Source organism: Saccopteryx bilineata, chromosome 6 (assembly GCF_036850765.1).
Source record: "Saccopteryx bilineata isolate mSacBil1 chromosome 6, mSacBil1_pri_phased_curated, whole genome shotgun sequence".
Lineage (NCBI taxonomy): Eukaryota > Metazoa > Chordata > Mammalia > Chiroptera > Emballonuridae > Saccopteryx > Saccopteryx bilineata.
In genome coordinates, this window is record NC_089495.1 from 40,722,253 (window position 1) to 40,749,429 (window position 27,177).

The following is a 27,177-nucleotide window of genomic DNA, read 5'->3' on the forward strand; positions in this document are numbered from 1 at the left end:
AAATCAGGAAAATGATGATTGAACAAAATGAAAAATATCAACATAAAGACAGAAACTAAAAAACAGAACCAAACAGAAATATTGGCACTAAAGAATACCATAATTTATCTTAAAAACTCACTACAAAGGTTCAACATCAAACTTGATCAAACAGAATAACAAATCAGCAAATTCAAAGGCAGATCATTTGAAATTATTGATGCAAAGGAGCAAAAAGAAAAAAAAGATTGAAGAGAGAAAAATTAAGGGATATATGGAACATGATTTAAAATGTATAATACTCATTATGGGAATGCCAGGAGGAAGAGAAAGAAAGAAAGAAAGAAAGAAAGAAAGAAAGAAAGAAAGAAAGAAAGAAAGAAAGAAACAGAAAGCTTATTTAAAGAAATAACACTAGAGAATTTTTTTTTCATTTCCTGTTACATGGATTTTAGAACTTTTTCTATATATTTCTGCATCGCTGATTCCAAATCTGAAACCCGTTTTTTGGTGCATGCTCTAGTTTTTATTCAATTTTAGTCTCTTTTTGTTACAGTTAATGGCATGCATTGGTTTTTAAATCACAGTTAAAAGGCAACGACTCTTGGATTGAACATAACCACAAGGCAATTAATGTTTTACAAACATCACTTTTACATAATTGTAGTTGTTTTTAAATGAAAAAAATTATTATCTGATAAAAAAACACCCTCTTATTTTTTTTTAAGATTGAATCATGGCTTCTTTGTGTAGGCGTAAATGTAAGAATAGTCATGATACTTTCTGTTATATAGGTGGCTGTTACACACTTCAACATCAAAGGCTCAATATTTCATCATTTGTGACACGTGCATATATTGTCTATTTTCAAGTTCCCCTGGGCGATCAAGACAAGAATTGGACTCCTCATATTGTGTGCCATAATTGTGAGCAAATGCCTCCTGACTGGACAAAAGGAAAATGCAAAGGAATGACTTTCGGTATTCCCATGGTTTGGTGTGAACCTAAGAACCACAGCAGTGACTGTTATTTCTGTCTGATCCATACAAAGGGCATGGGCAAGAAAAAATGGCATATGATCGCATATCCTAATATTGCTTCATATGTCCCACACTCTGAGACATTCCTGGTTCCAGTTTTCAATGGTTTTATTTCTTCTAAGGACGAAAAAGTGAACATGGCAATCAAGTGTATTTTGATAAGATGCATGAGGAAATGGTTGTAGAATCTGAAGGGTCTTCTTCTGATGCCAAGCAGTCATTAACTCCTCAACAGTTTAGCCAACCCGAATTGAATGACTTAGTAAGAATGACATAAAAATTGTCCTTGACTTTCTGAAGTATCATATGAGGAGCATAACTGGATCATTTGTGTGGATCTTAAAATGGTAAATTTCCTGCTAGGACAACAGAGAGGTTTCACGAAGTATCCTTGCTTTCTGTGTTTGTGGAACAGCCGAGCTTGGGAGAAACACTGGACACAGAAGGAGTGGCTGAAACATGAAGCTCTGGAAGTAGGGATGCAAAATATTGTGAATGAACCTGTAGTTAATTGAGACAGGATCATTTTCCTCTCACTTCACATCAAACTTGGCAGTTTGTTCAGGCTTTGAATAGAGAAAGTGAATGCTTTCAACATATTATTTCTGCTTTTCCTGCCTTGTCTTTCGAGAAGATAAAAGCAGGTATATTCTATGGACCTCAAATTCGAATCCTCATATGTGACAGAAAATTTGCCAGGAAGATGAATAAGGAGGAGAAAGCAGCATGGCAGTCTTTTGTGGCAGTTACAAAGAACTTCCTTGGCAACAAAAAAGCAAAAAATTATGAACTTCTGGTTCAAAGGATGCTGTTGGCTTTCTGCAACATTGGATGTAACCTGAGCATTAAGATTCACTTCCTGAACAGTCACCTTGATAAGTTTCACAAAAATCTTGGAACTGTTAGTGATGAGCAGACTACTGCTGGAGCATCAAACGAGATTGTCCTCAAGAAATACACAAACACAAGAGCTACAAAAGCAAATAGAATTTAAATAAGTTTTGTGCAAATTTTATGATTAAAATAAGTGTTTTAATATGTTCTATTTGAAACTATAGACAAATACACACATCTTTTAGTGTATTAGTGTATTTACTGCATTATATAAATTATATTTTCACAAAGATGATGCCCAAGAAGACATTCTACTTCATTATGTTAAACTAAATGTTGAAAATTTTACAATAAGATGAAAACCTAAAATCTTGAATTGCAAAGAAACTGTAGCTTACAGAGAAAAACTAATGCCAGAATTGAGATCAGCACATTCAAATTAAGTAAGAACAAGTGTTTTTGTGGATGGAACCAAATTTTTGTTCCCCAGTGTAATGGTGAAAAATTTCCCATTATATGATATAAGGAAGGAAATAGACATCCAAATTCAAGCTGAACAGATTCCAGCTAGGGTGAACTCAAATTGCCAAAATCAAAAAACAAAGTGACTTATTATATACAAGGAAGTTTCCATGATATTATCAAAAGATTTCTCAGCAAAAATCTTACAGGTCTAAAGGGAGCAGATTGACACATTCAAATTACTAAAAGGAAAAAAATAATTTCAACCAAGACACCAAAGCCAACAAAACTGTCTTTCAAATATTAAGGTAAAAAAGACTTCCCCAGACAGAGGGAGCTCATCACCACTACAACTGCCTTATAAGAAATGCTAAAAGGAGACCTTCAAATTGAAACTAAAAATGCTGGCAGAAAAAGAAAGAAGGCATATGAAAATATAAAGCTCTCTGGTCAAGGTAAATAACTACTTAAACACAGAATTCTAAAATACTGTGATGGTGGCAAATAAATCACTTTCAATTGTAATATAGATTCAAAAGACAAAAGCAAAAAGTAACTATAAAATTATGTTAATGAATGCACAGTACCAAAATGTAATTTGTGACATCAAGAACATAAGGTAGGAGAGGAAAAAGTAAAGTAGAAGAGGTTTTATATGTGATTGAAGTTGTTATAAGCTAAAAATAAATTATTATTTTTATTATGTCATCCACATAAAAACCACAAAGAAAATACCTATAAAAAATGTCTGAAAGAAATTTAAATATGTAACTACAAAACATTAATAAAACAAAAAAGAAAGCAGAAACAAATATAAAAAAGGACCAAATAATTACAAAGTATACAGAAAAAAACATGTTAATAATAACTCCTTTCCTACCAGTAATTACCTTATATGTAAATAAATAAAACTCTCCAATCAATGAATAAGAATAAAAATGATACCACTATATGTTGATTACAAAAGACTCACTTTATTTTATTTTATTATTTTTTTAAAGTGAGAACAGGGTGGGGGGAATAGAGAGACAAGAAGGGTGAGAGAAAAGAAGCATCAGTTCTTCACTGCAGCACCTAAGTTGTTCATTGATTGGTTTATCATATGTGCCTTGACCCGTTGCTCAAGCCAGTGACCTTGGGCTCAAGCCAGTGATCCCACGCTCAAACCAGAGACCCCCTGTCTCCACCAGTGGGGTGTACAGAGCTGAACGGGGCCACCAGCAGCACAGAATCTCACAGTTCACCAGAAAAGGAGATTGGTTTCTGCAACCCCTGCCAAAGGGCATTGCTTATTGGGAAGCTAGAGAAGAAGCAGTTTAAGAAGATGAAAGTAATCCACACCTTCCTAATCAAGGGAGAAGGCTCTTCTGAGAGGCACCAGGAGAAAGGCGTGGGCAGTTTCTACAATGGGATAGGAAAACACAGAGCTATTCAGATTGTACGTTAAGGCAAAATTTAGGGGAAACAACTCTTCCACCACCAGGATTTCTTGCCCAGTTACCTTGGGTCTGATTTTGTCAAAACTTGCTTTTTCAAAGACCGCTTAAATTTGCTAAGTTAGCAGCCAAGGATAAGAAGGGCCTTCAAACAAAATGCTATGGATACCGTTAGCTCTCATTTACATCTGTGGGCCCTGATTTACCAAAACAACATTTTAGCACAAGCTGGTGAGCCCACACTCAAGCCAGATGAGTCTGCGCTCAAGCTGGTGACCTCAGGTTTCCTAACCTGGGTCCTCAGCATCTCAGGCGGATTCTCCATTCAATGTACTACCATCTGGTCAGGCAAGACTCACTTCAGATATAAGGACACATATAGGTTAAAATAAAAAGATGGAAAAGATAATCCATTCAAACAGCAAACAAAAGAGAGCAGGGGTGTTCATATGTATAACACATAAAATAGATTTTAAGTCAAATATTGTTAAAAGAGACAAAGAAGGATATTATATAATGATAAAAGTGTCAAATTGCCTATAATGATTAGAAATTTATATGCACCTAACATATGAGCACCCAAATATATAAAGCAAACTTTTATAAAATTTAGGAGAGAAATCTGCTAACAAAAGTAGCAGATTTCTATATTTAATGTGATGGTTAATTTTATGTGTCAATTTGAGTGGACCATGGATGTCCAAATTAAACATTGCTTCTGGGTGTATCTGTGAAGATGTTTCCGGATAAAAGTAAATTTGAATTGCATACTCAGTAAAACAGAATGCCCTTTCTAATGTTGCTGGGTTTTAGCCAATTCATTAAGGTCCTTAATAGAAAAAAAAAGAGGGGGGGGGAGAGAAGGAGAAATTTGTCTTTTGTTTTTCTCCGGCTTCACTGCTTAGCTGGGACATTTCATCTCACCTTCTCCTGCCCTTGAACTGGGATTTACACTATATCAGCTACCCTGGTCCTCATGCCTTCAGATTTAGACAAAATTACAGCACCTGGCTTTTCTGGAACTTCTCAGACTTTATAAACTTGTGATCCAATCCCCGATTTTAAAAATCTCTTTTTTGGCCCTGGCCAGTTGGCTCAGTGGTAGAGCGTCAGCCTGGCGTGTGGAAGTCCCGGGTTCGATTCCCAGCCAGGGCACACAGGAGAGGCGCCCGTCTGCTTCTCCACCCCTCCCCCTCTCCTTCCTCTCTGTCTCTCTCTTCCCCTCCCGCAGCCTAGGCTCCATTGGAGCAAAAGATGGCCCGGACACTGGGGATGGCTCCTTGGCCTCTGCCCCAAGCGCTAGAGTGGCTCTGGTCGCAACAGAACGACGCCCCGGATGGGCAGAGCATCACCCCCTGGTGGGCGTGCCGGGTGGATCCCAGTCGGGCGCATGCGGGAGTCCATCTGACTGCCTCCCCGTTTCCAGCTTCGGAAAAATACAAAAAAAAAAATCTTTTTTTATCATATTGGTTCTGTTTCTTTTTAATAACCCTAAATAATTCCTTCCACTGTCAGTAATGAATAGAATAACCAGAAAAAAGATCAATAAGAAATCAAAGGAAACAAGCAACACTATAGGCAAATTAATCACAAACATATACAGAACATTTCACGGAATAACAGCAGAATACATTTTTCTCAAGTGTACAGGGAACATTCTCCAGTACAGATAACATATTAGGACATGTTAAGCCAGAAAACAAGTCTTACATATTTAAGAAAATTGAAATCATACCAAGTATTTTTTCTGACCACAAAGAAATGAAACCAGAAATCAATGGCAGAAGAATAACTGGAAAACTCACAAATACATGAAAATTTAAAAGCACGTTCCTGAACAACCAATAGGTTCAAGACATCATAAAGAAAATAGAAAATACTATGTACAAATGAAATTGAAAACACAACACCATAAAACATATAGAATGCAGAAAAGTAATACCCAGAAGGAGGTTTACAGCTGTAAACACTGACATTCAAAAAGAATGATTTCAAATCAACATCCTAACTTTACATATCAAGAAACTAAGAAAAAAATTAAGCCAAAAATCAGAAGAAGGAAGGAAACAATAAAGATTAGAGGAAAGCTAAATAATACGTATAAAGAAAGACTAAAGAAAACCAAGAACAGGTTGACAAAACTGGACAAGCTTTTAGCTAGACTAAGAAAAAAAAAAGTCAAATAAATAAATCAGAATTGAAAAGGGGATATTACAGTGACGCCACAGAAATAAAAGAGATTATAAGATAACTATGGCCTGACCAGACAGTGGCTCAGTGGATAGAGAGCCAGCCTGGGATGCTGAAGACCCAGATTCGAAAACCTGAAGTCACTGGCTTGAACGCAGGCTCACCAGCTTGAGGGCTGTGTCGCTGGCTAGAGCATGGGATCATAGACATGACCCCGTGGTCGCTGTCCTAAACCCAAAATGTAGCTGGCTTGAGCAAGGAAGGGGTCACTGGCTCAGCTGAAGTCTCTCCACCCCCCACTGGTCAAGGCACATATGAAAAAGCAATCTATAAACAACTAAGGTGCTGCAACAAAGAACTGATGTTTCTCATCTCTCTCCCTTCCTGTCTGTCCATCTCTCTCTCCCTATCTCTCTCTCTCTCTCTCCTTCTCTTTTTATATTATATATACATAGAAAGAGAGGGAAAGAGAGACAACTATGAACAAATATACACTAACAAATTGGATAACCTAGAAGAAATGAATAAATATTCAACACACCAATACTAAGTCACAAAAAAATAAAAACTCTTAGCAGGTTTAAACCTAGTAAGAAGATTGAATTAATCAAAACTCTTCCAACAAAGAAAAGCCCAGGACCACATGGCTTCACTGTTAAATTTTATCAAATATTTTTAGAACTAATGTAAATCCTTCTCAAATTCTTTCAAAGACTTGAAGAAGAGGGAATACTTCCAATCTTATTTTTGACACCAGTATTTCCCTGATACCAAGCCAAAGATTCTACACGAAAACTATAGACCAATACCCATAATAAATATTGATTAGAAAGACCTTAACAAAATACTAGCTAAGTAAATTCAACAGCACATTAAAAGCATTATACACCATGACCAAGTGGGATTTACCCCTGGGATGAAAAGGTAGCTCTATATATGAAAACCAATTAATTTATACACCACATTAACAGAACAAAGACTGACACTCACATCATTACTATCTCAATTGATACAGAAATGCATATGACAAAATTAAACAACTTTTGTGATAAAACCATTCAAAACACTAGAAATAAAAGAAAATTACTTAACATAATAAAAGTCATATTAAAGGCCACAGAAACCTTTTCTTCTAAGATCAGGAACATATCAGGATGTCAATTCTTACTACTTCTATCAGTGTAGTACTGAAAGTCCTAACCAGAGTAATTAGGCAAGTAAAAAAAAAATTAAAGATATCTAAATTGGAAAGGGAGAAGTGAAATCATCTATTTTCTCTAACACGTTGAAAACCTAAATACCACACACGCGCGCACGCACACACACACAGACACACCTGTTAGAATAGTTGTATTGAGTATACACTATGGATAAACAACCTTAAAGGATAATTTAAAAAATAATCCATTTATACTAGCATCAAAAAGAATTAAATACTTAGTAATAAACTCAATCAAGGAAGCAAAATACCTGTATGCCTAAACTACAAAATAATGACGATAGAAATTAAAGAAGACACAAATAAATGGAAACATGTCTTGTGTTGATGTATTAGCAGACTTAATATTATAAAATACCCATATCACCCAAAGTGATCTACAGATTTAATGCAATCTCTATCAAAATCGCCATGGCAGGGTTTGGTTTTTTGTTTTTTTTTTCAGAAATAGAACCTAACCTTAATTGACTTAAAAGAACTAAATATTTGTTTTAATTTCATAACCTATGTTAAGCTTTAACCCAAAATTCTAATTTGTTTTCCTTTTTCAAACTTCATCTTTTTTATGAAGAGGGTGAGGGCCGAAATCATGGTGAATACATCGACTTTTACACAATCTTTACTTTTTATACCATCAGTCCCGAGCAGAAGTTGACCACTGCCTTGCTCTTATTCTAGATGTAACAAAAACTCATCCTCTTTCTTGTCATTAGCACTTCATACCTGCTCATGATAAGATTTGCTTCTGACATCCTTCTTATGGGTTCACATTACTCATTTTTTACTTTGCTTGGACACTTGCCCAAATATCAACCTTGTACACATATATTGACTAAATGTCATCTCACAGGTGGCCCTGGGTAGTGACATGACATTTCTATGTGACTTTCTCTTAATAACATGTGACTGCAAGGTCATTATTTTGCTTTTAAAGTCTCCCATTCCATTTATGTCATATCTGATTTTACAATTTCTGTCCACTGGGATATATGTACTTACCTGTCTTCCTATCATTTCAAAATCCACTGTCCTATGAGCTACTAAAGCAGGTTAACAACAGCTGGAGTTTACATAACTTCTGTGCAGTGGTAAGCCCCAAGTTAAGCACATACAGACAACTGCATCTCATTTAATCTCACATTTAACCTACAAGGCAGGCATTTTGCTCACCCCATTTCATAGCTGAGTCCTAGGAAGGTTTTCCTCATGTATGCATGGTCCCAGAGCAGTAAGCAGAACTGAAATTCCAATCAATGCTTGTCCACCTCAAGTTTACCCTCTCATTGACCAATTTGTACTGCATTGCAATTTCCCATACAGTGGTTCTTTAATCCATCTATATTAGGAAAATTTAGTTTATCATCCTTATTTAAATTCTTAAGTATCTGTAGCTTTAGCAAACCCCTTCCTGAAAAATAGCATGGCTTAGGTTTAGTCCAGAAAATTGTTATTTCTTTTTATACACTGAAAATGAAAATAGAAAGCTAAAATCTACATATTTCCTCAGTATTCTGTTCTACTAAACTTCTTTATTTCTAGTGCCAAAGTCCTTTTGTCTTGCTCTTGCATTTAGTTTTAAATCACTGAAATAAATGTAAAGTTAATAACTTGCTGTTCCAAATCATAAAGATAAAAGGCATATTAATAGACTTTTTGAAAGAAGATTTGGGAGCTTATGAAGTGATTTCCACCCAGGGACGCCCAACCACATATTACGGAGCTGCTTATAACCAAGAATCTAAATTAGAAAGTAAATGAGTAAGCCCGAATGAGACTTTATCATTCTTACAGGAATTATTTAATATTTTAAATGACTTCATTAGAGGCATACAGTTTTACATGCTAGCGGCTTTAACCTCCCAAGTTTAAAACACCAACTAATCCTAGTAAAAAAAAAAAATTAAAAAGAACACTTTTAATATTTATTTACAAAAAAATAAAATATTGAAATGCTTATTTTTATGTAAAACTCAGGTCAGCTTGTGAGAACTTAGACATCAAATTCCCCTTTATCCAAACCTTGAATAGCATTTTTAAAAATTAATTAATTAATTATTTTAGAGGGAGGGAAGAGAGAGAGAAAGGGTTTGGAGGGGGGCATCAACTTACAGCTTGTTTCTCCTTTGTGCCTTCACCGGGAAAGCCCAAGGCCTTGAACTGGAGACAGCAGAGCTCCAGGTCAACCTTTATCCACTGCGCTACCACAGGTCAGGCTTAAATTACATTTTTTAACCAAAATTGTCCATAGTAATTTTTATGAGGATTTACCTGATCTATTTCACTTGTATTACTTAATACTAATAACGTCTATTATGGTAATTATTTGTACATAAATCAGAAGCATCAAAAACTTAAGAAATAATTACAAGAGATCAACCATTTGAATGAAGTATGGCTCCTACCTTCATTTTTTTTCTTTTTTAAAATTCAGTAATCTATAACTTATTTTTTTGGTCTAGTTTATTTACCAAAGTCAGTTTCCACATGAACTTCACTTTCAGGGTCCCACTGTTTCTGGGTGGGTGTCAGGCTAAGCAAGTACCTTTTGAAAAGGGCAAGACAGTGAATATTTTAAGCAACCAGGACCATGGGGTCTAGAAAGGTCATACATTCTTTGTTTTGTTTTTGGTTTTGTTTTGTTTTTAGTAGCCTTTAAAAATGTGAACAGCAGTTTAGTTTACGGGCAGTACACAAACAGGCTACAGGTTGCATTTGGCCCTTAGGCTATAGGTTTGTTGCCCCAGGCTGAAATGGTTCTCTCTTTGGCACTTGTTAAAGACACACATTATTTTCTCTTAAAAACAGAGAACTTGGAGTTTTGCTTAGCCATAAGAGTGCAGGATTGATAACCAGACCGCCATACAAAAATCCTGATCTACCCTACACTACTAGCAGTGTAACTTTGAATAAATTATTCAGTCTCTCTGGGTTTTCTTTTCCTTTCCAGGAAATTGAGCAGAGTCTTGTCATGGAGGGAGAAGGAAATAGAGGAATCAATAGGGTAGAATCTGAGATAATGGGAGAAAGAAAAGATTCAAACCTGACTAGGCAGTGGCGCAGTGGATAGAGCTTTGGCCTGGGATGCTAAGGACCCAGGTTTGAGAGCTCGAGTTTACCAGCCTGCGCACGGGCTTATCCAGCTTGAGCATGGGTTTACCAGCTTCAGCGCGTGGTCACCAGCTTGAGTGTAGGATCATAGACATGACCCCATGGTCGCTGGCTTGAGCCCAAAGATCGCTGGCTTAAAGCTGAAGGTTGCTGGCTTGAGCCAGGTCACTGACTTGAGCAAGGGGTCACTGGCTCAGCTGGAGCCCTGCCCCCATCAAGGAACATATAATAAAGCAATCAATGAACAACTACGGTGCTGGAACAAAGAATTGATTCTTCTCATCTTTCTCCCTTCCTGTCGGTTTGTCCCTGTCTGTCTGTCTCTCTCTTTCTCTCTAATTTGCTGTTATGGACCCTGTGTAAAAAAAAATACCTACCAAGAAGGGCTCCTGGTGGCTAACTGGGCTCAAATTTAAAAACAGCAACTGCACTTCAGGGAGAAGCCTGCACTGTGTTTCTGCCATCTGAGCCAGCCCTTATAAAGAAGTTCCTGGAATTGTATTTCAACCTTAAGGATTCAAACTACGGAGCCATATCTCCACTAACATCTTTACCTACCAGTCAGAGAGGCTCCATTCTGACCCATCAGGATAGTGCCTTTGGAACCAATCAGCCCAGGAAGACTTGGAGTCCTCACTGCATGAGGGCTCCAAGTAGGGACCAGGGATGGCGACTTCTCTACATAAATCAGCACTCCTCTGGCTCGAGAGTACACTTTTCCTTCCCACCAAAGACTGAAGACTAGGTTTCCCCAGAGGGAGCTGAAAAACTGAAGATGAAACATCCAGGACGTCTTGGCATACCAGCAGAAAAGAACAGATGGAAAAGAGCAAGACAGAGCACATCTACAGAGTCGTGCAGAGCAGCGCTGTGTAGACGGAGAGAGCTTCGCCAGGGGCCACCTCACAGTGCTGCTGTTCCACAGCTGTGCCGCTTCACGACTGAGCTGTAAGACCATGGAGCTCCTCCACAGGTGCTGTTCTCACAGCCATGCTGTATCATAATTGAGATGTTTGCACTGAAAGTTTCCTTCTTCACCGCACCCCAAATTGGGGATTCCTATCGGTGTTAAACTGGCACTACTGACAACCAACAGTTGCAAATGTGAACTTTGAGAAGGGCTTTATCTGCTGAGATGGACTGCGCATGGTCCAATGAGGGCTGAAACTTATGAATAATAAGAGTCTAGTGGCCATTTGCTGACAGGTGCTCCTCATGTATTCTGCGGACCAGGAAGAAGCTCAGACTGAACTCTGGGCTTCCCTCACTGTGCCCAGCTTGTTCACACAGTCTGAACCAACCACTGCAGGGAAGCCCTGCTTTCTTCTTTGTACCAACGGACTGACTGAGACCTGCCCTGTCTAATCAGAACTGTACTTAACTGCATCTACACTGACAAATCAGAACTGGACAACTGAGGAAAAGGAGAAGCCCCAGCTCACAGCAGCACTAATACAGTCTCCACATTAAGAAATGCTAAGCTTCACTAAAGAACACCAAGGAACACAGTGTTGTCCAAGGTGGAACATGTAGGTCAGGATTGCTGAGGGGAGGCTGGAGGCTGGGATCCAGAGGGACAATGTAGGATGTGCAGAGGAGTGTGCACTGCACGCTATGGGTGACAGGAAATCCTGAAGACTTTGCAGGGCCAAATTTGCATTTAAGATAAATCACTCTGGCAGCTCTAAGACTGGATGTGAGGGGAAGACTAGAGCAGGAAGATGAATTAGAAACTGATTCCTTATCCCTGACAGGGGGTGATGAAGAGTTGACCAAGGGCAGTCATAAAAAGCCAGGACAGAAAAGACTAATCTCAGCAATATTTATAAGATAAATTAAAAAGACCTGATGACTGACACGAAACGGAAAGTGGGGGAGGGAAAAGGAAGAGCAAATAAATGAAAAGACTGTGGGTGGTTCTTCTACTACTGGGGCAGAAAAGAAAAAAGAAAACAGGACTAGCCTGACCAGGAGATGGCGCAGTGGGTAGAGCGTTGGACTGGAATGCGGAGGACCCATGTTAGAAACCCCGAGGTCACCAGCTTGAGCCCGGGCTCATCTGGTTTGAGCAAAAGCTCACCAGCTTGGACCCAAGGTTGCTAGCTTGAGCAAGGGGTCACTCAATCTGCTGCAGCCCTTCAGTCAAGGCACATATGAGAAAGCAATCTCTGTACCCCCCCCCAAAAAAAAAAGAAAAGAAAAAGAATAATAAAGGCAGATTTGGAGGCAGTTTGGATAGGCTATAAGAAATCAGACTTGATATGGAACACACAAGTAACGTGTCCTGCAGGCAGCTACAGGTCTAAAAGTACAAAAAGAAGTCAGGACTGGAGATGGAGGTCTGGAACTCAGCCACAGGCATGCAGACAGACAACACGGGAGAAACTTAGTGCAATATAGAAAGCAGGAGAAGAAGAGGCCAAAGGAGACAGTATAGAAGTACCAACTTGAGAATGTGGACGGTGGCAGCAAAGCCAGGGAAGGAGACATCAAGGAACCAAGGGTAGCTGAGGATGGAGGATGCCAGCTGTCAAATGCTGCCCAGTGAGAGGACAGAAAGAGTGAGAAAACAAGTTCAGCAGCATCCTCCAAATAGAAGCTGGTTTACAAAGCCTGAGAAATGAACTCCAATGCAGTAGAGTGAATGTAAGCACCCTACTCCCAGCTTCTTTCACAGCCACAGAAATAAACAAGTTACAGAAAACATAAAGAGCAGGTCATTTAAAATAGTTCTTTCAACACAATTGTAAACCAAGTATTGTGATCCTGTCTGGGATAGAAAATAAATCAGTTAATATAATTCTACTGCTTCAAGTTTATAATCTATCTGAAAATAACATCATTTTGTGTGTATATACCTTTAGTTACAATTAGATAATGTGAATCGAAACTTCCTTAGAACTAATGACCTGGTTTAAAGTCAAGTCTCCCTAGTTACTGTAATCAAACATGAAAAAAAAAACAGGTAAGAAAATCTTTGCAGATTTCTACATAACGTAGGAAAGAGAGGCGATTCTGTCTAGGTAAGGGGTCTCTAAACTACGGGCCCATGGGCCGCATGTGGCCCCCTGAGGCCATTTATCCGGCCCCCACTGCACTTCCAGAAGGGGCACCTCTTTCATTGGTGGTCAGTGAGAGGAACATAGTTCCCATTGAAATACTGGTCAGTTGGTTGCTGTAAATTTACCTGTTCTTTATTTTAAATATTGTATTTGTTCCTGTTTTGTTTTTTTACTTTAAAATAAGATATGTGCAGTGTGCATAGGGATTTGTTCATAGGGTTTTTTTTTTATAGTCCTGCCCTTCAATGGTCTGAAGGAAAGTGAACTGGCCCCCTGTGTAAAAAGTTGGGGGACTCCTGGTTTAGGTGGAGGCTTTAACGTAAACTCCTGAATGATCATTCCACTGTGGTTATCAAATGCAGTACTTAGGAAAATCACACAGGACTAACTGAGGGAGACTCTTATGTCCCACTTCAGACTCTGAATCTGTAGGTCTGGGGTAGGCCGAGGAAACCCACTCTTAAGGGCACCTCTGGGAGATCTAGAGTTGTCAGCCCAGGAAGTACACTGCCCTAGTCCTTAGAGGTGTGCAATCTTCTTTTCTAAGTCAAGTTACTGTGACCTTGAATGACTGCTCATTTTCAGGAAATGTCACAACAGAACTGTTAATAAATTGTCATCTAAAAATTATTGGTATATTCTTTAAAAAAAAAGCTTCATGATGAAAAAAAGGCCAGTTGAATATAAATGCTTGATTTCCATTAACTCATTAGTTCAATATATGACAGAATCCTTACTGAGGGCCATGTCCTAGGCAGGTGATTGGGAAATGATGGTGAAAAGAGCCTTGGGGTGGTAAACATACAATGTGATAACCACCTTCCAGTAGGGGAGCTACAGAAAAGCATTTCATTTTGTCTGGGGGCGTGGATACAGGGAGAAGAAACAGATTTCAGTGATCTGGGGAAGTGGGGAAGGTGCAATGAATGACCATGCCCATCGTGCATACTTCCAGGGCCAGCTGTGAGTGCCAAGGAGACCTGGGGTGGAAAAGCAACTTATGAAATGGTCAGGGGTCATTACTATGAGCTTCTCAGTTTCTAAAGGTAAAGACACTTTATTTCCTACAACTGCTTCCTCACCTCAATGCACTTCAGACAAAAATCATCTCTTTTATGCCTGAAAAAATGTTAAACCTACATGGGTAAATTTTATGCGTTTTTTAATCTTTCCTGTTCTCTTACTATGCCTACTTTTTGCTCTCTAGAAGTCCTACAGAACAATGTATTATTCTTAGTACAGAGAAGACTAGAACAAAGGAATGTCCAGAAGAAGGGCTGGCAGAAGGAGAACGCCAAGAAAGGTGACTAACAGAGGCGGATTTAATGGCAGGTGCACCAGGCGTGTGCCCTGGGCCCCAACTTCTGATGGGCCCAGCAAACCCCAACTTTACACTTTTTTCTAATGTAAAGGGCCCAATATTTTCTTCTGCATCCGGGGCCTCAACCAACCTTAATCTGCCTCTGATGACTGATGTGAAAACTTATCATCTACAACAGGATTCACCTGTGTGCCTTCTTCTCAGGGAAATAACCAAACGCTCTGCCTTTCCACACACCTGATACTCATGTTCACAGGAAAGAGCTAGGAGCTTGCCAAGATCTAGTCCTGTGATCTTTGGAAAAAATGGCCTACATCGTCTGGGCTTCACGTTCTTCATCTGTAGTACTGGGAGCTGGAGCAGATCACTGTACGAGTTCCTTTACACCCTGACGTTTTCTCACTCAATGAACATCACTGGCCCAGGTTGGCCTTGGCAATGAGGTCCCAAAAAGGCAGATGTACTGAGCTTAGCACTGAAGTGCTCAGCTAACCAACCACAGTCTCAAGTTTAAAAAGTATCATTTTCAAATATCTCAGTTCCAATGCAATGTCTTGTCTCACATGTTTGGACATATTTATGACCTGCAAGTGACACAGAAACATGAAGATCCACACACACATGTGCATTATATGTATTATGCTTTGACTCAACAGATTTTACTTTCTGACTTCCTAAGGAGTAGGAAATGTTTCTACTTTTATTTAATCTCCTTCAAGAAGATCCATGTATGCACTAGGCCCCTATTTAGTGTGCATCCCCTTTATCTGCAGGAATACTGACTAACCCACAGATCACATTAACGGCTTGCCACAGTTGCTACTGGAGCTTATATCTTGAAGCATTCTCAAATCAGAGGGGAAAAATCTTTGAAGTATTAATTACACAAGCACAATAAAATACTTCAGCTATTTAGTGTACACTGAACAAATCATTTCACTCTGTCAGTTCTCATAAGGATACAGATATAAAAAACAGCATCATGCCTTTTAAATGAAACTTTATTGATTAATGTCATTTTTCCTTTCGTAAATAAATAGCACATGCTGGATAATTTTTTATAGCAACTAATACATCCTTGAGGCATATTAATACTGTTTTCTAGGCAATACCATATATACTGGTTTCCAAAAAGTACATCAACTATAAACCTCATATGGTCACACAGGTTGATCACATGTGATAAGGAACTATAGGTGTAAATGTTAATTAAGTATATGGCACACATGCTTTTATAATTTTAATATACTAAACAATGTCACACAGATAAATTGACACTTTTTGGAGGACCCTTAACCCAGGATGACAAATTACCTTCAAAACCTTTAACAATATCAAGAGCAAAATTTATTCTTGCAGATACCCCATATAGAGAAGCTTGAGGGTCCAGGAAGGTGGTTGTCCCTTGTCAGTAGCATGGCTTTGATTTCAGGAACTCACTGATGACTTTAGGGTCTCCTGTTCTTCCTCTTTATTCTAAATAAAAATCACTAAGATGCACGGATAGACTATACATAAGCTTCATAAATACCCCCAGCCCATGGCCTAGATGTGCAAGACATTTTAACCTTTCCCTGAACCAAGATTTCAAGCATTTCATGAGATCCTCAAAGAAAGCCACAACTCAAAGAGGATGAGCGCTTTCCGGGTCTTCCGCACTGGGAAAGATCAAGACCGAATTTCGCGCCTGCCTTATCTGCTCACTGACTCCTCTGGTCAATTCAAAGCAGCGAAGTTTTACGTGGCCCTGTTTAGCAATACACACACAGTCCCTCCTCCTCCAATGGCTAAATAATTCTTCCAAATGGCAAACGATTAACACGTAATTTAAATGTATTTGGCTCACTCCCCCAAAACAGAGATCTGAACCACGAGTTATAGTAACCACAGCTTTTCAATAAATAATAGAAATGCTAAGAAAACTTGATAAAAAATTATCTCCACTACCTTTCAGGGGCATAAAAGGTAACAATTAAACCCAGCACTTTCATCGACCTAGTTGGTTTTACCCAGCCAGGGAAGATGGGGCGGGGGCCGAGGGTGGGGGTGCGGGAACCATGAATGAAGAGCCTCGGGTGGGTACCCAGCTGCCGACTTGGCCCAACACGTAGTGGCCGGGCTCCAAGACAATGGAGCTGACGTTGTCCCGCGGGGGTCGCAGTCAGGGGTCAGTAGATCAGTAGAAGAGGCAACAGTCAGGAAGCCCTCCTCCACCCCTACATCTTTGTTCTCTGAAGTAGTCTCTCTTTTTCATTCCAAAAGAAAAAAGAAAAGAGGGCGACCCTCCCCCCGCGCGCCGCCCCCGCACGGTTCGTGTAGGTGACCACTCCGCTTCTCCCATCTCCCTTAGCAACGGGAGGCTTCCACGTCCCTCTAAACTACCAGTTTCACTCCCTCAGCTGGGCTAGGTCCAGAGTTGAGGCGATTTCTGCTCGCAGCTCGCGTTCACACACCTCCCGCGCCCCTTTCCGGGAAAGTGATCGCCACCCTCCCCTCCCCGGCCCCTCTGCAGGCTGGGACTCTGTCCCGGCGCCCGGCTACACAGGTGCGAGCACCCCGCACCCTCCCGGAGTCGTCAGCGCCGCGGGGCAGGACAGCATTGCGCCCCGCAGACCTGCAGACCCGGAGGCGAGGCTGCCCGACCAACTGCCCCGCGCTGGGGACCGCGCACGGCGCCCCGCTCGGCTCCTACCTGCTGGAGAAGGGTCCTTGGAAGCCGGGAGCAACGGGCCGCGTGTTCACGGGGAGCCGTTCCGGGAGCGTCCGGGAGGCTGCGGGTGAGCCGATGAGCGGTGCGCGGTGCAGCAGGTCCCCTGCGCCCGGAGCGGGAGCGGCGGCTCGCTCGGGCGGGCGCGGCGAGCGCTGCCAGCCAGCCGAGGGCTGGTGTCTGCTGCTCGCCACCGGGTGGGCTGTGCTCGCTAGTCGGTCGGAGCTCGGAGTCTGCGGACACACTCGCCCCTCCTTGTGCGCCCCCGCAGCCACGGGGCTGAACTCCTCCAGCTCCCAGGGGCGTCTGCGTGTCACTCGCCCGCCTCGGCCAGGATGCGGAGCTCGCCTCCCTTCGCTCCGTCCAGGGTGGCCCCTCCAAGTCCCCTGCCTCCCTCCTTCCCACGCTCTCACGCGTTGCCTGAAACCGCGCCTCTCTCTCCAATTCCAGCTGCTTCGATCCTCCCCTTCGGGTTCTCCCGCCTCTCGCTTTGCTGTGAATATAAGAATGGGGTTCACTCTTTAAACTTTTCTGTCCCGACTTCTCCAAGAAGCGAGAGAGTAGGAGAGGTAGGGGTGGCCCGGACATGAGTCCTTTGCCCAGTGGCCGGGGAGCTGTGACCTGGAGCGGGCAACCCCTTTGGACAACCCGACCAGAACAAAGACTGTCGCAGGGACTATGGCAGATGAGTGACCCCAGTCATTCCCCTTCTGATATTTGAAAGCCCCTGAGATTCATCTGAAATATGTTACAAAATATGAACTTCAGCGTGGGACAAGATGGACATGAACAAACACAAGCCTTTCTCTAGTACAGGGTACAACTCTCTGTTGCAATTTTCATAACAAAATAGAAGGCTTCCACCCAACCCCCTCCAAATTTTGTTTTTGTTTGGCTCTGTAAACATGTTTTACTGTCCATATTTTGCCACGAGGACCATATGCTATACTAATTCCGGGTTAATATGATATGCACGCACACACAAATACAACACATGCATAATTATATATAATAGTAGAGGATCTTCTATATAACATACTCAATAACTGCTTATTCAAATTAGTTTATATCCATATTATTAAATATTTCTGCATAAATCTTATAATAGGTATAAGAAAAATACAAACTGAAGAATTTGCATGGACTGTAAATTTCACAACTTAAGTGACATTGGATCACTGCACGTTCAGGAGTGGATTAAATAATGATTCTCTGATACTGTTTTTATTTTCATATTTTTTGTGATTTGAGATATATTTTATGAATTTTAAGATAGGATCAATTTATTAAACTAATTTAACATAATTACCATGAGACTATATGGAGATATTTTTCATAATCTGGTAAGAGTGGAGTCTCAAGTCAGATTTAATTCTCACAAAAATAATTTACAAAATTGTTGAACTTATCAAAGCAATTCAACCATGGTACTAAGACTAATGTAGACTAATAAGAATGACTATGAATTAAAAGTAAAATAATATTTCAGCACCTTATTCTTTCCTTGGCATTTTATACATTAGCACCGAGGAAAAGAAATAGACTGTGAGGAATATTGTTTCTATGTTTATTATGTTGTGTAATGTGTGGAACTATTTCATCTCTCTCCGTATTATTAGATTTGTATGGAAGAAGAACCTTGCACAAATTTACCTTCCCAAAAGTTAGCTCTGGTAACCAGTGCTTGAAACTTTACAGACATCAAACAAAAGGTGTCTATGAAAATATTAATGTGAATTTAGTCAACAGGAGATTTTAGGCTTTATATCTCTAATGTGCTTATATTTCTCAAGTATAGGTGATATATTTGATGTATGTTTATTTCTATCTTATATCTTTTTATATTATCAAGTTATATTATTAGAAGACATTAAAGGAAAGAATATAAAGAAAAAGCCCATAACTCCCAAACAACACTATATATGTAATCTAGCTATTTCTATCACATTCTGCTCGTGTGGTCATCTCAGTGGCTTCAAATACACAAGTGATTCTGATAAGGTTTTTAAAAAAATGATTATACTATTCAAACATATAGGCAATATATTATTAAGAATGTCAATATTGGTTCAGTTCCCAAAGGTAATTTTTCTCTTTAAAGTGAGATATAAATCGCTGGTTTGCCATTGGCAAGCACTCTGTTTACATGGAGACATCCAATTCTAAAATAGTAATTCTTTTTTGCTATCACAGAAGCATGCATTTTGCAGCTTGTCCAACCCCATAAGATACATGATAGTAAAGGAATATTGCTTTACTTAATGGAAACCCATAGACTGCAGCTATTTTACATACAAAATTAAAGTTTTTGTCACTTTTTTTTTCTTTCTTTTTTTTTCTTTTCTTTCATTTTTCTGAAGCTGGAAACAGGGAGAGACAGTCAGACAGACTCCCGCATGCGCCCGACCGGGATCCACCCGGCACGCCCACCAAGGGCGACACTCTGCCCACCAGGGGGCGATGCTCTGCCCATCCTGGGCGTCGCCATGTTGCGACCAGAGCCACTCTAGCGCCTGAGGCAGAGGCCACAGAGCCATCCCCAGCGCCCAGGGCCATCTTTGCTCCAATGGAGCCTTGGCTGCGGGAGGGGAAGAGAGAGACAGAGAGGAAAGCGCAGCGGAGGGGTGGAGAAGCAAATGGGCGCTTCTCCTGTGTGCCCTGGCCGGGAATCGAACCCGGGTCCTCCGCACGCTAGGCCGACGCTCTACCGCTGAGCCAACCGGCCAGGGCCAAGTTTTTGTCACTTTCAGAACATAAATTACTAACTTCATCTTCTTGAAAAGTGTGTAAAGTGAATGCTTTGTTTTTTATTAAGTTCATAATCTAGCGTACCTCTTTTATACCTTTTTCAAATAAACTGAAAATTTAAAGTAATTTGCGAACTCTCAACAGTTATTTTGATGAAAGAAACAATAATTCCCCATAAAATAACACATCTTGATTAAAGTCAATTAAAAGTATTGGTATGTGCTAGAAAACAGAATTTCATATGTATTATTGGAAACAACACCATTTATTAAATTAATGCAGTTATGACTCCTGCTTCACAATTTGTATGAAGTCTAGGTTTTCTCTTTGTTATGGACTGAATGTGTACCCCCAAGAGGCATGTGTTGAAATGCTACCCCCAATGTGATGTTATTAGGATGAGGTGCCTTTGACAGGTGATTAGGTCATGAGGGTGCAGCCCTCATTAATGAGATTAGTGTCTTTACAAGAAGAGTATGGCCTGACCTGTGGTGGCGCAGTGGGTAAAACTTCGACCTGGAATACAAGAAGAGTATGGTTGCCAAGTGAGAATACAACAAGAAGACAGTCTTCCAGAATCCAGAATAGAGCCTTTCTCAGTAGGACCATACCAGTACCCTATCTCAGACTTCCAGGTTCCAGAACTGTGAGAAATAAATTTGTGTTGTTGATAAAACCCGCAGCCAATGGTAATCTGTCTAGAACCCGAACTGACTAAAGCACTATTCCATCAATTACTGAGGGAAGAGTGAACTGTAATTGTGAATTTTTTATTTCTCTGTACAGTACTGTCAGTTTTTACATCATGTGTTTAGAATTTTTGTTTTATTCCATAATGTTTAGAATTACGCACTCCTGATGAATCGGTCCCTTTATCATATTGAAATGATCTTCTTTATCCCTACTAATATTCCTTGAGATGAAATCTGCTTTTTCTAATACTGATATGTCTGGCCACTCCAGCTATGTGTGTGTGTATGTGTGTGTGTCTGTGTGTAGTAAGCAAGGTATCTCTTTCTACGTTTAAAATATCTGTGTCTATACATTTGAAGTATGAGTCTGTTGGAAGAGCTCATCAAGAGGATGTTACTGCCTCTCCACTTGATTAGGGGGCTAATCAAAAACACAAATTTGCCTGACCAGACGGTGGTGCAGTGGATAGAGTGTCAGACTGGGATGCAGAGGACTCAGGTTCGAGACCCTGAGGCCGCCAGCTTGAGCATGAGCTCATCTGACTTGAACAAAAAAAAAAAAAAAAAAAAGGCTCACCAGCTTGGACCCAAAGTTGCTGGCTCGAGCAAGGGGTTACTCAGTCTGCTGAAGGCCCGTGGTCAAGGCACATATGAGAAAGCAATCAATGAACAACTAAGGTGTCGCAACGAAAAACTGATGATTGATGCTTCTCATCTCTCTCCGTTCTTGTCTGTCTGTCCCTATCTATCCCTGTCTCTGACTCTATCTCTGTCCCTGTATAAAAAAACAAAAACAAACAAACAACAAAAAAAACCCACAAATTTATTTCTGGGACAACCAGGCTCCTCCTCTAGCTCCTGTCCTTGGAACGTATGCTCAGCCCACCATCCCACACTAGGAGCCATTTTCAATGACACGGTATTTAAAGAGCAACGAGTTTTTGAGACTATCTGGATTGGAGAATAAGTCACTGCACCCTATTTAATCGACTCTAAAACTCTTAAGATTCTGGCAGGTGGGTATGGAGATGTACTCATCTTGCAGCACCCAGGACAAGCCTTGTGTTTAAGTTCCCTTGCTTACTAAACCTGCCACTTAACCATCTAGAGTAGCCTGCCCACTTCTGTGGTCTCTGCTTGCCCTCCATGTACTAGATCAGTTTCTACTTTCACCCCCAAACCCTTGAGGTTGTGAACCAACATTAACATGCATTAGTTATCATGGAGACACTAATGTCATTTGTATGCAAAGCTTATTTACAAAAAGATGAGATTTAGAAAACTTTAGACATTTGCAGTAGTTATAAGAGACCACGTTTGTGGTGTGAAATCTATTTCTAAATCTATGAGCTGTACATGAAAATGTCTACAGCCTGACCAGGTGGTGGCGCAGTGGATAGAGTGTCAGCCCTCGAGGTCACTGGCTTGAGCACAGGCTCACCAGCTTGAGTGTAGGATCACTAGCTTGACCGTGAGATCATAGACATGACCCCATGGTCACTAGCTTAAAGCCCAATGTCACTGGATTGAGCAAGGGGTCACTGGCTCAGCTGGAGCCTTCTGGTCAAGGCACATATGAAAAAGCAATTAAAGAACAACTAAGATGCAGCGACAAAGAATTGATGCTTCTCATCTTTCTCCCTTCCTATCTCTTTGTTCCTATCTGTCCCTCTCTCTATCTCTCGCAAAAAAAAAAAAAAAAAGTTTACAATTTTATAAATATAAAAGTAACATGGAAACACTTTTAGTTTTAAACTATTTTTACTTTCTAAAGATACTTGTTTTTCTTTCCATTTAAATACATTTAGTTGTTCATTTATAAATGCCCATTATTTGTGTCTCCTCACTCCTTTTCTTTTCTAGCAGTCAGTATGGAGCAATGACCAGTGTTCCTGAAAATTCCTGAGGTAAAGAAGAGAACAATACATTTCTGCTAAATTCTCTTATTAGAAGAATGTTTAGCACTGCTACAAAGAATAGGGTACAGTTTACATTAAAACCATTTCAGTCCCATTGAAGGGTCTCAGATGAGATCCTTTTCATTTTATTAAACAAATTGCAAATTGCTTTCTTGGTGTGTCTATCATATGAGCGCTGCAGTCCGCTATGGCTCATGAAGCCACATCAGCTCCCCTTCCTCCCAGGGTCCTTGTTCTGAGCTATATACTCAATTCCTGTTCCTTATTAGCTTAGACTTATTCTCAACCAGGCTTTATGGCCACACAGACTCTAATTCCAGTTTAATTACTCCTTCAGTTACCCCTATTTTTTATATAAATAGGCATTTTTATATGCTAACCTAAAATAATATGCATTTTCCAACCAAGAGTGAGCTCTGTCTTCATTCATAGTAAAACTTCCTTCTCAGATTAATGCTGTCATGTTGACATGGATTCTGTATTCAACTTTATGAAATCTGCTTAAGCTATAACACTATGGTTTATTTCTGTTCTTACACTGGTATTTTACTATCGACACCAGGCAGTATGACTCTTCTCCATTGCTCATTAATATTATCTACATATTTTAAAGATGTGATTAAATGGCTAGGATAATTCAGAATACAACCTTATTATAATTCCAACAATTCTTGGTGATTGACATATGTATATTGACTTTATTATTGCAATAAACACTTCTAACTAGCTGAATCTGACAGAGCTAGTGCTTTATGTAATTTTTATTGTGCTTCATGCTAATTAGATAAGAAAGGTAAAACATTCCTTTATAATTAACATTATATTCTAGTGGCCAAAACAGCTTCAGTTTCTCTGTTATAGGGTTTTTTTTAATCTTACATTTATAACTTAGTTCAATAGGACATGTTTCAACGATATATACCATATTATATTTAAAAGTTTAAAAGACAAAAGTTAGTATTTATTCTTAAATATCCACCTATCTCTTTCATGAGTCTCGAGTCTTAGATGATCTTAGAAGTTCATCCATGATAGTCTATCCAATTTCCTTGTAGGTTCCCTGATTACATTCCTATAGACACTTGAACTACCATTCCTGTGCCCTCTGTTCATCTCAGGTGTCCCAGAAAATGTCAAAGGTGACATGGTAAGAACAGCATGGTGGGAAACAACAGCATCTTTGCAATTTGTCACCAATGGGAAGCAAAGGCACCAGACAGAGGAGAGACCAGCATAAGAATAAAAGGGAAAGGAAAGCAACAAGACTGTCTCATATGTCTACTCACAGTTTGGATTTTGCTTCCTCCTTTCTATGGAGCCATGAAAACAGTAGGCAGGGTCAATGTCAGGCTGGTCTTAAGTACAATATGGTCTTAAGTAAGAATATCATCTACTTTCTATTTTAAAAAGTCTTGGTTTTTTTATATTAGTTGAAATTTCTTAACAACAAATTCTTTTCTTCCCAAAGGAAAAGAAAACATTTAAAAACAAAAATTGAGAGTTTTGGAGCTGACATGTGACAGGGAGTTTATTTAAAATCGGTGTAAATGATAATACAATTTCTTTTCCATTTGTTAGAAGGTCATTAAGATACTATTAAAGAAAGGTGGTATCTTTAAAAAAGATACCACTGTAGGATGGAAGGATGCTGAACAAAGACTAAATTCCCAAGGCTAGTTTTTCTGATTCTATAATTGTCTTGTTTCTTCTTAGTCAAGAGACAGGGCAGATAGAAATTCCTCTTGAAAGCATATCACATCTACACAACTCTTGGAAACCTCCCTCGCTCCTGAGGGCTGATGCACCAGAGTCCAGCTTGATCCTCAGCCAAGGTCAGGCCTCTTAACTGTGCTTAAATCTAAAGTGTGAATGCCGGTTTACAACTGAGACCCCGTTTGTTTCAATGTTGAAATCTTTGTAATCAATCATTTTGCTTTGTTTCAAATCAATTGAGTAAATGCCATCACCTCTGGGTATTTTAGAAATTTCTTTGTTCTAGAATACATTTGCCAGAGAAAATGAGGCATCATTTCAAATATATCTCTAGAGACCAAAGTGGTTTGTTTTAGCCATTAGATTTTCATGTGGTTGTTATAAATTCCTGTTTAATTAGAAAATCATCAGGAATAAAAGCAAAAATAACATTGGTCTCTGAAAATGCAATGTTCAAAACTTGAATTTTTAACAATACCAAGTACAGTTGTGATGTGATTAATATCTAATTCAACATTCTCAATTTGGTTTAATCATAAAAAGCATTTGAAAGTCTGTATAATGTGTATTTATAACATATACCTATATATACATGTATAATGTATATATAGATAATGTATATTTATCTCAAACATAACTTGTTTATAAACATTACTATGAGATATCTATTTATTTATACATATATGTATTCTTATCTTTCCAGAAGCACATAAGATAGCTTACAAGGAGAAATAAAGATGAAACAGATGAATTAGTTTAAAATAAAGGCAAAATCTTAAAATGAGAGAAGTAATCAGTGCACAATGCTGTTTATTGTATAACCTTACAGAATGGCATCTGTAATAATTGATTAATAATAGAGTGAGCATGAATGGCCACTAAAATTGGACCTCAGAGTTGTTAAGCTAAGCAGTAAAAGTGAATATAAATATAATCTTTTTCAATGTTTGCATTTTTCACAATAGAAATGTGTATTACTTGTAGAGAAACCACACTTTCCTTTCTTATTATTTTGGTCTGAAAAAAATGTCTTCCATGGGGCACTTCATTTAGAGATACACGTAACCAGGTTGTCTAAGAGGCAGTATCTCAAAAATTATTGTAGCTAATTTTACCTTTAAGGATACACAAGATTAAAAAATGTCAAATATTTCAAAATAGAAGCAACAAAAATAATTGCATTTTTATGTTACTAGGTGGCTTACAAATCATTTTATAGTCAATGCATCTTTTAATCTTACCATTCTATAAAAACTATTCTCATCACTCCCATTTTATGTCCAAGGTCATTCGAACTTCATGATTTTAAGGAACTGACATAACTGGGTGAAGGAAAGATTTAGGACTCAAATTCAGATCCCATGACTTCACATCATACACTCTCTTCATTTATCTCTCCTGAACTTGAAACAGAAAGTTATACTTTTAGTCTACATTTATTATTCATATTTTTACTTTACATTAAAAAGTTGTTTTTCTGACTTTTGATCAGAAATTATCTTCTTTTTTTTTGTATTTTTCTGAAATGAGAAGTGGGGTGAGGGGTCCAGGGGGGTAGACAGATAGACTCCCACATAAGCCCGTCTGAGATCCACATGGCATGCCCACCAGGGGGAAATGTTCAGCTTCTCTGGGGCATTGCTCTGCTATAATCAGAGCCATTCTAGATCCTGAGGTGGAGGCCATGGAGCCATCCTCAGTGCCCAGGCCAACTTGCTCCAATGGAGCCTTGGCTTCAGGAGGGGAAGAGAGGGACAGAGAGAAAGGAGAAAGGGATGGGTGTCGAAGCAGATGGGCGCTTCTCTTGTGTGTCCTGGCCGGGAATCGAACCTGGGACTTTCACACGTCGGGCTGATGCTCTACCACTGAACCAACTGGCCAGGGCTCAGAAATTATCTTAATGTATTGAGAAGAATTTCATTAGCATAGAAGCTTTATCCAAGAAATTTTTTGAGTATGAAAAGTAAGTTGCGTATCTCCTACCTACTAAGGTGATATAAAAGATTGCTTGTTCATCTTTAATGTGCATGTGAATTGCCTGGTAATCTTGATTCAGTAGACAGGAGAGAGGGCCTGACTCCAGCATCATCAAGTCTTCTATCATGCCATGCTGGTCTCTGGAGCACTCCAATGCTGGGTGTGTATATAGCTCTTTCCCATTTACAGATTTTAATATAAAGTATCTCCTTGGAGAATTACACCAGCAACCTTGTGTAATGTGTAAGCCTTACATTGCTATTATTGATTTCTTTTTTACCAATAAAACAATCTTTCAGGGAGGTCAATGGGTACTCAAAACCATTCCACTACTAGAGGGGCAATTATAAGGTCATATCAAGGCCTGGTTTTCTGATCCCAAAGCTTCTTCTACAATGTCACCACCACCCCCAGAGAAAGTGCGGTGACACTTCCTCATGCAAATCTACACTGGGGCGCCGTGTATCCATTGACCTATGCAGGAGTTGGCAGCGTGGTGCAGTCCTGACCCAGATGGGCTGGAAAGACTCCCAGAGCCTCGGCTGCAGAAGTTCCAGCTCACCCCCCTTTCAAGACAAATCACAGAAGTGCCACTTGGCAAGTGCTGCTGTTTGGATTGTGCTGTCCCCTAGGACCCTGAAAATGGGTTAGAATTGTGCAGAATGCACCCGACTCATTGTTCTAAACCCACTTCCCAGTTTCTGGCGAGAGCAGCTGCTCTCACTTCACTGCACACGTTTCTCTCCCCTGTCACTCTTCATTTCGCTTTC

At 39.6% G+C, this 27,177-nt stretch overlaps 1 protein-coding gene across 1 annotated transcript in view; it reads right to left on the minus strand.

The window, feature by feature from the left end:
- The window catches only part of MYO16 (myosin XVI), a 596,349-nt gene extending 578,921 nt beyond the window's left edge, over positions 1-17,428 (minus strand). Inside the window, exon 1 of the mRNA XM_066236132.1 lies at positions 17,344-17,428. The gene's annotated coding sequence lies outside the window, so the exon portion shown is untranslated. The remainder of the gene's footprint in view (positions 1-17,343) is intronic.
- Between the last annotated feature and the right edge of the window lie 9,749 nt (positions 17,429-27,177).